The sequence below is a fragment of the Ambystoma mexicanum genome, chromosome 3q (assembly GCF_040938575.1).
Source record: "Ambystoma mexicanum isolate Mex_15411 chromosome 3q, UKY_AmexF1_1, whole genome shotgun sequence".
Lineage (NCBI taxonomy): Eukaryota > Metazoa > Chordata > Amphibia > Caudata > Ambystomatidae > Ambystoma > Ambystoma mexicanum.
This window is the reverse complement of record NC_090926.1, coordinates 860,793,366-860,804,160: the sequence shown is the minus strand read 5'-3', so window position 1 is coordinate 860,804,160 and position 10,795 is coordinate 860,793,366. Positions and strand designations below refer to the sequence as shown.

At 46.2% G+C, this 10,795-nt stretch overlaps 1 pseudogene; it reads right to left on the bottom strand.

The window, feature by feature from the left end:
- Positions 1 to 6,077: 6,077 nt before the first annotated feature.
- Positions 6,078 to 6,144, bottom strand: LOC138448182 (U2 spliceosomal RNA; annotated as a pseudogene).
- Positions 6,145 to 10,795: the final 4,651 nt, after the last annotated feature.

Genomic DNA, 10,795 nt, shown 5'->3' with positions numbered 1-10,795 from the left:
GTCAAGACGGCTTATCCTACCGTCCCACAGGACAGGGACGATAAAAAATATGATGCTATGGCAAAGAAAGTTTTTCGGCATGTAGCATGGCGTTAAAATCTGTGAATGCTACTTGCACCCTTGCTCGATTCAGCCATACACTTTGGGAGTGTGCTTCTACAGCGGCTGACTGCATCCCGGAGGGAGAAGAAAGGGAGGCGTTCCTGAATATCATACAGGACGGTAAAGACGCTATGTGCGAATCCCTCCAGACGGGCATTGATTCGGCTGACAGTATCAGCAGAGCAATGGCGGCAAGTACAACAACCAGGAGATTTGCTTGGTTGAGAAAGTCTGGTTTTGCCCCAGATGTGCAAGCCAGGCTCTTGAACATGCCATTCGATGGCTCTTCTTTGTTTGGGAAAAAGGCGGATGACAGTTTAGAAAAACTGCAAACTTCAAAAGCAGCAGCAAAATCCCTAGGCGCTGCAATCCGTCAGACACCTTTTCGTCCCACAGGAACCTCTGCGAGAGGCAAGTCCTTTCGCTTCTACTCCGCATTCGGAAGAGGTAGAGGACGACCGGCTCAAAGGGGACAAAGAAGAACTACCCGAGGTGGACGGGGTAGATATTCAAAGGCCGCAGCAACAGCAGGTGCCTCTTTACCATCGGCATCTGCATCAGCCGCCCCAAAACCACTCTGAGGACTTCCCTCACAGGACACCTGTAGGAGGAAGGTTGACTCAACATCTGGCGGAATGGCAGGCTATCACGTCAGATGCTTGGGCATTGGAAACAGTTGCCCAAGGTTACTGCCTGCCTCTCCTACGCATACCTCAGAGTCATCCACCGGGGATCAGCTCTCAGAAAGCTCCAGATCCGCTCCTCTTGCAGGAAATTTTGGACCTGCTAGAGAAAGGTGCCATAGAACCGGTACCTGTAGCGGAGAGGAACAAGGGCTGGTACTCCCCTTACTTTCTCATTCCAAAGAAAGACGGAGGACTGAGACCCATCTTGGACTTGCGAGAATTGAACAAATTCCTCAGAAAAGACAAATTCAAGATGGTCACTCTTTCTCAGATCCTCCAGGCCCTTCAGTTCCAGGACTGGTTGGTATCTCTGGACCTTCAGGACACTTATTTCCATGTGCCTATCCATCTCAAACACAGGAAATACCTGAGGTTCGCAATTGGCAACTCTCACTATCAATTTCGAGTGCTGCCATTTGGGCTGACCTCCGCTCCGAGGGTCTTCACCAAGTTAATGTCGGTAGTGGCGGCAAGTCTAAGGAGGGAAGGGATTCATGTCTACCCCTACCTGGACGATTGGTTGATCAGGGCTGTCTCTTCGGAACAAGCTCAGATCCAGCTAAATCATGTGTGCCACTCCCTTCACAGACTGGGCTTCTCCCTCAATTTAAAGAAGTCACAAATGATACCATCGCAGAGACTCCAGTTCATAGGAGCGATCCTGGACACTTCCCTGGGAAAAGCCTCGCCACCAGAGGTGAGGGCTCAAGATATTCTACAGATGGTTACCAAGTTCCAAGATGCCCAACGTCTCCCAGCCTTCGACTTTTTGAGGTTGCTAGGCCTCATGGCATCCTGCATTTTCCTAGTGCCAGAGGCTCGCCTGAGAATGAGATCCCTCCAGTGGGCACTGAGGACTCAGTGGTCACAATTCTCAGGGAGAATGACAGATCTTCTTCAGGTTCCCGACAGGGTGGCTCGAGACCTTCAGTGGTGGGCCTGTCAGGAGAACATTCTGAAAGGAGAACATTTTTGGCAACCCTGGCCGGAGATAACAGTAGTCACGGATGCCTCACTCACGGGGTGGGGAGCCCACGCCAACGACCTGACCATCAGCGGTCGTTGGTCTCCATCGGAGTCCAGACTGCATATCAACCTGTTAGAGCTGAGAGCCATCAGACTTGCGCTGAAGGCGTTCCTGCCAGCTGTACAAGGGAAAAACGTCCTGATAATGACCCACAACACAGTGGCCATGCATTACCTCAACAAAAGAGGAGGCATAGGATCACTACCCCTGTGCAGAGAGGCGATGCAGCTCTGGTTTTGGGCAATCCAAGAAGGAATCTCTCTATCGGCAGTTCACCTAGCCGGAGAGAAGAACTTGACAGCGGACGCTCTGAGCAGGCAGAGCACAGTCTCCCATGAGTGGGAACTAGCTCAGGAAGTCCTTCAAGAGATCTTCGCCCTTTGGGGAACCCCTCAGGTGGATCTGTTCACCACCAGCATCAACAGGAAATGCGATCTGTTCTGCTCAAGGGAATTTCCCCCGAGAGGAGCTCTGGGAGGCGCGTTCATAGTGGACTGGGAGTTTCCGCTTCTGTACGCGTTCCCACCGGTCCCTGTCATTCCTCAAATGATCAGGAGGTTGAGAAGATTCCGGAGAACCATGATCCTAATTGCCCCGGATTGGGCCAGGAGAACATGGTACCCGGACCTTCTAGACTTGTCCATCTGCCCTCCAATTCGACTTCCACTCAGAGAGAACCTACTCTCACAGAAGGGAGGTCAGGTTCTCCATCCAGACATCAAAACCCTCAACCTTCACGCTTGGCTTCTGAAAGGTTGAGGTACAAGGATTGGGACCTCCCTGATGATGTTATGGAGGTGTTGCTTTCGGCAAGGAGGCCAGCAACAAAGTCTTTATACCGCTGCCGTTGGAACAGATTTTGCAGCTGGTGTAGAGAACAGAATATCGACCCTTTTTCTTGTGGTACACCAATGGTTTTGTCCTTCCTTCTATATTTGGCGAATTCAGGCCTTCAAGTTGGCACCATTAAGGGCTATCTCGCAGCGCTATCCATCTTTAAGCGCACTGCGGAAGAACCATCCTATTTCAAATTACCCTTGGTAATACAGTTTCTAAAGGGGTTAACCAATGTTTATCCCCCAAGACCATTCCAAGTTCCCCTATGGGATTTAAACTTAGTACTAACTTTCCTGATGGGCACACCTTTCGAACCACTCCATTCTTGTTCGTTAAGATTCCTTACCCTTAAAACTGTTTTATTAATAGCACTTACATCTGCTAGAAGGGTGAGCGAATTACAAGCTCTTTCTTGTAAACCCCCTCACACAATATTTCACAAAGACAAAGTTGTCCTGCAAGTGAAGCCTAATTTCCTCCCAAAGGTGGTTTCTGAATTCCATATCACTCAGAAGATTACCCTACCATCTTTCTATCCTCCTCCTCACCCGGGGAAAGAGGAAGAGAGGTTACACAGGCTAGACCCTAGAAGGGCTTTAAGTTTTTACATCAGTAGACTAGCCAGTATAAGACAGGCAGACCAGCTGTTTGTAGGTTACACAGGTCACAAGCTGGGTTTACCAATAACTAAGCAGACCATTTCCAGATGGATCATTCTAGCCATTCTGGAATGTTATAAACTGGCAGGGAAAGAGCCCCCTCAAAACCTTAGGGCTCATTCAACCAGAGGTATTGCAGCTTCATCGGCCCTCAAAAGAGGCGTGCCGGTTAAAGACATCTGTGCGGCCGCTACATGGTCGTCTGTCCATACCTTTACACGTTTTTACAATTTGGATTCCTCCTCCAGTCAAGAGACTAGGTTTGGAAGGGCTGTACTGCATTCTATTCATCAATAGAAGACAGCGTGAAGTCAGTACTCCCTCCTCCAATAATAGAATACTGCTATGGGAGCCTATCTAAGATGAGGAATACGTCGGAGGACACAATCCCTTCGAAGAACAAGTTACTTCTTACCTTGTAACGTTCTTTCGACGGGATGTTCCTCCGATGTATTCCTCATCGGCCCTCCCATCCATCCCCGCAGTTCTACTTCCTGTGTTGTTGCAGCTTACGCTCCTTCAGGGTGATTAGTCTAGTCCAGAAAGTATTATTGTGGGCTACAAAACGGAACTGAGCAACGGACGCTGCGCGCGGCCTTTATAGGCAGGATGACGTCGATACGGCGGCTGTCGAGGGACATCGACTCGGAGGACGTCGACGCGCAGCGCCCTCTAGAGAAAAATTTTTCCGAGGCCAGCAGAGCTGGAAGGAGATATCTAAGATGAGGAATACGTCGGAGGAACATCCCGTCGAAAGAACGTTACATGGTAAGAAGTAACTTGTTCTTCTGCTGCTGTGTGTACCGCCACCATTATCCCACTATGAACATAGAGTCTGCATGGTTCACAAAAACCTTGACAGTGTCCTCATCATATAGCACATTAACACCCGCCTTCTCTGAAGAAGGATTTGGGTTAATGGCAATGGGTGCATACCCTCGATCAGAGCATCCTTAGCCATGTCACACCTATGAAGCCTCTTCGAGGTTGGGTTGGAGCCTAAGAAATCCCACACAATTGCTTCCTAGCCCCTCTGCCAAGTCACTTACCAAAGTTCCACCCTTCTAGCAAACTTCTAACTTTTCCTTACCTCTGAAAATCTTTTCCACAAGAACAAAAACTCAGAGAGTAGAAATCACAACAATAGAAGGAAACAGTGAAAATCAATGAGAACTAGGAGGAAGGAGATCAAGAAAAATTAGACCATCAAGAGGTTAGGCTAAGACTAAGGTTAAGGCAAACTGTTAACTTTAGGATAAGGGTGGAAAAAAGTGTCTGAAAACATACAGAAACAAAAAGAAAACATAAGTCCAAGTAAAATAATCAAATCACACAAAATATCCCACCTTTGAGTGGAGTCACATGATGTATGACACTATGCAGGAACAGCAGCATCTCACTTACTATTTGTTGATTGGTTGGGCTTTCTGAAGTGGTGGCCTACTGAAAGGCCCATGCTCAAGGGCTTTGTCTTACTTGCCTTGGCCTTCACAGGCCTTCAAACTTCATTATTGCTGTGCATTTCTTCTGCTTCAACTCCTAACAAGGTGATTTGCTGATTCATTAATCTTACTGTCTCCCACATGCTGATAGTGTTGTCTTTGTGTGTTGTCCATGTGAAAATCAGCATTGTGGTATTAATAGATCTCACAGCCAGGTTACGCCTTTCGATCTTATAGACATGCATAATGATAGAGAGGGTGGTCCTGGAGTGGATTACATCTTTACTCTCTGGACACAATGAATGTGTTTAGATGGGTTTCTCCTTCTCTTCGCTCTCGCAGGGCTCTGTGGGGTTATCCAGCTCCACATGACATTCAAGTTTCACAAGAAGCCGCCCAGTATCTTGTTGCGGTTGCCGTTTCCCGATCCATCAGTTTGCTGATGGCACACTATTGTACCTTATGTTATTATGTGTGGCTGCCATGCCACATAGGAAATGTATTCTTGGTGATAGAGGTCATGATGTTTGCTGCCAGCATTGCATATAATGCTCCTTAGACAGAATATCTCAACATTTCCTTTTGTGGGTGGCCACATCTGATACAGTGGCTACATGCTGACTTGCTATTCTAAACGATGATGGGAGTTATGCACACATTTTCGAATTTACTTGGCATCTGGCTATTCTGCTTAAATTCAAACTCTCTCTTCAGCTGGTGCAGCAAGTATAATGTCAACTTCCTCACTAATACCGCTCTCTCCTCTGTCGGATTTTCTTCCAACTGGTTAATTTCGTCTATAGCCAATCAGTCTTTTGCATGTAATGTTTGGCAGTGCTATATGCTTTGTTGGCTGGACTGCCAAAATGTGATCTTTTACCTCTATGAGAAATCTGGCTCTCTGCTGAATCCCTCCTGATTTTTGATTCACTGAGCTCTAATCACACTTTACCCTTTCTTTCATAATTACCCTCACTGGGCCACAAGGAAATGATCAAGTTTAAGTTTCATTGTCAGTTTTTAAATCCTTTCAACTAAATAATGCTTCCTATTTGGCGGACTAATTTATACATCTTGGCAGCTTCCATATAACTTTAGTAAGCCTATTGCTCACCTGAAAATGCCACTTAGTAAAAGGTCAAGTCAAACATTTCCATGTGCTGGCCCATTCTACTGGAATACTTCACCAGTACCTTTTTGCTTCCCTTCTTCCCTTCTAACATTTTTTTTTCTTCTTTTCTTCTGGGGGCCACCTAAACAACAGTGCCCAACTTCTGGGCCCAGGCAAACCCTTGGTAAACTGCAACACAACTTCAGGAACTCATAGAGATCCCACAAAAATTCCCAAACAGGTGCTACACTTGATCTTAGCCAAAAGGCCGAGAAGCGATTCCCTTCTAACATTTGAGAAGGAATAAAGGGACTTGCTATTTGAGGAATCCCTATGGTAGTCTCCTGTTTTTATATGCTGGTTTTAGTTGTTGTTATGTTTTATACTTAATCCGAGACAACTAGTGTTTTTAATTTCTCTCTAAAGCGCGTAAAGCAAATCTTATTTTTTCATTATTTTGTGGTTGGCACTTTTTCCATTTTACAGTGCTTTGTCAGATACCAGTAGTGAGGTTTACACTATTCCCTTTAATAAGCTACAATAATTATCAATGAATAACAGATTAGCGGAAAAAAAAGAAAAAAGGGACCATTATTAATGCCAGAAATAGTGTCTGTTCACAGACTTTGCAAACAGCAGAGAACTCCCCCAAACATCTCTTCATTATTGTAAGTGAACTCCAATAAACATGTTCACCACTGAGCACAGCTGTCCAATCGCACAGGGGGATGCAAACATCTGTGGTTTAATCATTGAGAGGATATTAAACACTTCAAATATTATACAATGCAACCAGAAGTAATCAAACAACGAAAACCAGCAGCTAACAAAAGAGATGCACCATAAGGAGGTATACATTAAAAAATGACCACCAGGTCTTCCTGCCTTATGCAACAACACACACACAAAGTAACTAATGCCCCAACAGAATAAATCAGAACCACTGTTCTACTGTCCAAAGCTAAGTACAAGTTCATTAGAATTGTGAAGTATGTCTGTTATGCAGTTGCCTACACCCTTGAGAACTGTCTGTATTGGGATGAAGAACCTATGTACAACATATATCTGTCCTGCCCTGGAAGATAAAGATACATTTCTGCAGTAAAATGGCTTACTTTTGGGCTAATTTACATACCCAAAATGCTTTGCTCTGGAGGTGGAACTGGAGGTGCAATTCATGTGATGGCTATATGATGGTACTGCGGCATGTGTGACTTGGCTTACATGGCTTATTTTACTTTCACGTTTATAGTGGAGGTGTTTTTCAAGCCTGTTTAAACCCACCATAACTTTGCTGGCATTTGCTACACATGCCTCATTGCTCCAACCTCAAGGCTGTCAGACAATTTGTACGGCAGAGTTGGTGGTGATAGCATTGGCGATTGATAGGGTGTGCGAGTTGAGGTTTGAAAAGGTAGTGGTGTTTTCAGATTCATTGAGTGGGTTGTAGGCGATTGTGGCAGGGGATGGTGATAGGAAGGATGTGATTTTGGATATCAGGAGAAAGATTGATCGGTGTGCGTGGGGGGATGAATCTGGAGTTGGCGTGGGTCCCCAGTCACAGCAGTATTTTGGGTAATGAGTTGGTGGATCGGGCGGTGGGTGAGGGTATGTGAAGGGAAGCGGTTGATGTGAGGTTGCCTTTGAGTGTGGACGAGGTGAAGGCTGTGATGGTGAGACGGGTCATGGATGAGTGGCAGGAGAGGTGGGTGAGTGGGGTGAAGGGCAGGTGGATGTTTGGTGTTCGTGGGAAAGTGTCAAAGAAGGTAGATGCGGGAAGTCTGGAATGGAGAAGGGGGGAGGAGGTGATGCTGAATCGATTGAGGATAGGGCATGTGGGGCTGAATGATTGTTTGTTCCGAGTGGGGAAGCGAGAGTCGAGGGATTCTGCAGTGTGTGGGGTACCTGAGACAGTGGGACATTTTCTACTTAGATGTGAGAGACATGTTGCAGAAAGAGAATTGATGAGAGTTCAGATGTCTGTGCTGGGTGTGGCTGAGTTGAGTGGGAAGGCTTTGTTGGGAGGTGACGGGGTGAGTGGCAGGAAGAAGAGCAGTTTGTTGTTGGATTTTGTGAGGCAGACGGGGAGGTGGGAGGAACTATGAGTTTATGTAAGTTAAATAATGATTGGTGGGTTAGGTGCACATCATCCATTAGGATGTGGAAGCGCCTGCGTGGGTCCGCCCACGCTTTCGATAATTTAAAGAAAAGAAAGGCTGTCAGACTATGGTGCACTAATGATCCCTTATCAGAGTAAAACCCTTCTTAGATCCATAATGGTGCATTCCAATGCAGTCACAATAACCAGGACCCTTCCAAGCTGAGAGTCTGAAGGTCTCTCCAGACAAGCCAAAAGTCCTAGCACGGGAAAACAAATCCTTACCTGCAAGCCAAGTCCATTTCATTCACCCAACACTACATTTGTGTGCTCTGATACTTTACAATTCACCCAACATTAGAGATATCAATTCTAAGCCCCAGTAAAATTCTCCATGAACTCTGGAGAGCTGCACATAATACAATTGTAAACCCCCACATGGCAGCGTGCAAGTTTCATTGTAAGGTATGGAGGGTGAGCTTACGTGAGTAATATTAGTCCTGCTTTTATTTCTGCAGGTATTTCTCTTTCCTAGATCCCGGGGGACTTGGTACGCCCCGCCCACAGGGGGAATGGGAGCATGGATGAGGTGATATTAGCAAAAATGCTGTCACTGTCTCCCCACCCTGGGGGACAGGTGGACAGGACCATGGATTGTATATAGAGGCAGCAAGCAGCGCAAGAAGAGACAGAGCGTCGTCTTCATGAACACGCAGGGCGTCCCGGCCCTCTGTGCTGGAGAGGTCCACTGAAGGCAGCACCGGGTCTACTAGCACTCTCCCCTTTACAGGGTCAAGGAAGCGAGCAGCGGAGTGAGGTTGGCAGCCCAGCGCAGGCTGGTAGCGCCCGTGTGTTCGCTCCATACAGTAGTGGACGTGAGTCTGCCCTTCCCCTCTCCATACAGGAGGTACCAGAGGGAAAGTTTACTGAGCCGGCAATATAGTGCCACCCGTTGGAAGTATAAAAGTATATTGTTTGACCGCTTTCAGCCTTGGCGGCATATGTGAATTTCCTGTCACATCAGAATGAAGAGAACGTCGGAGAGTGTATGGGGGATATGGATTAGCAGGGTATTGCTGGTACTACAGTCAGCGGCATGTTCACATAAACAAGAGAAAGGGGGAAAATTAGAGAAAGCCTCAAGAGTAGGGGCGCCTGTATAGGCCTCTCTATGTTTTACTGCTGTACGTTTGAAGAGAAATTAGGCTGGCAGAGCTTGTCAGATAAGATCTAGCGTCAAGGCACTCCACCTGTCTTTGCTCCTTAGATCTCACCTCACTGAGCTCCCAAGCCGGGAGTTACGCTCATCACGGGTGTTTCAGGGGGTTTCATGGTAACGGCCAATATTGGCCCGGACCACCGAGGGGCTCTCATGAGGGATGTGTTCTCTCAGGACCTAGGGCACTACTTGATGGGTGTCTGCACAGTATGAGGGGGCGTAGATGTTAGCCGGCATATGATGGGAAGTTCAAAACAACGAAAGTGTTGGTGTTTATCAAAAGTGAACAATCTCGCTTGCATATGCCCCTCATGAAGTGAAAGAGTGTTTAATGTATCAAATGAGACCAATCTCGCTCACAAATGCCCCTCATGAAGTGAAAGTGTGTATTTGCCAAATGTGACCAATCTCGCTCGCATATGCCCCTCATGAAGTGAAAGAGTGTTTGAGTTATCAAATGTGACAAATCTTGCTTGGATATGCCCCTTATGAAGTGAAATAGTGTTTATTTATCAAATGTGAATAATCCCACTTGCAAATGCCCCCATTGAGGTGAAATTGTTGTTTATTTAGCAACTGTGAATAATCTTGCTTGCAAATGCCCTCTCATGAAGTGAAGGAGTCATTTATTTATCAAATGTGAATAAGCTTACTCTCAAAGGCTCCACAGCCTTTTGAAAAAGTTGGTTACTTACCATATGTGAAGGATGATGCTCTAAGGTACTCCCACCAAAGGGAAAATAGTTATGTAGTTATCCAATGAGACGGATCTAAGTCATAAGTGTAACCACTGTAATATTTGTTTATTGCTTTATCCGCCTTGAATGGTCTCCCCCCCCAGCGACCACATTGGGGTTGAAGAGAACTAGGACTATTGGGGGAAATGATAGAATGAATCCTAAATGTCTGTGTATCAACTGAACTAGAGGACATTGCAAATGCCATATTACTCGGGCATACCGAGGAGCAGATCTGTTGGTCTGATACTATTACATAAATAAGGAGTTGAACTCTATCCAAATCACATGAGGCTGTTTCTGTTTATTTAATCTGGTGCAACCATAGGATGGCTAGCCACTAGGGCTGGGCTGTCAATAGGGAAAGCCTAAACCATACCCCCTGGGTTCACATTCGCACATGTGTGCGGTAAGGTGTTGTATCCCAGGCTCAGGACTCTTACAGATTGCTCTTTCCCCCAACCCCTCAGCAGAACCTCCTTACACAATGTTGCAGGTTTGTGTGTTTCTGACTATGTATTTCTCCTTTTGTCAGCTCTGGATTCTGTTGTGTGATGCAGTGTTGCAAGTCTGTGCTTTCTCGGCCATAGATTTAACCATGTGTGAATCAAAGGTAACAATCCACTGTCTGCCAGCAATGTTCCTTCGCCGAAGATAAAATGTTTCTAATTCAACATGAGTCAATACTTTCAAGGTCTCCAAAGAGTTGAAAAACCATAATAAACATCTCCACATATAACTCACACACTGAAGGAACAGAGTGCAACTCAAGACAAGTCTTAAGGCTGGTTGTGGCCCCCTAAACACAGAGTGAATCCAGGTGCACACAGCAGCAACAGGTCCAAATTCTATCCCAATTACAAGAAACAAGTGCAGA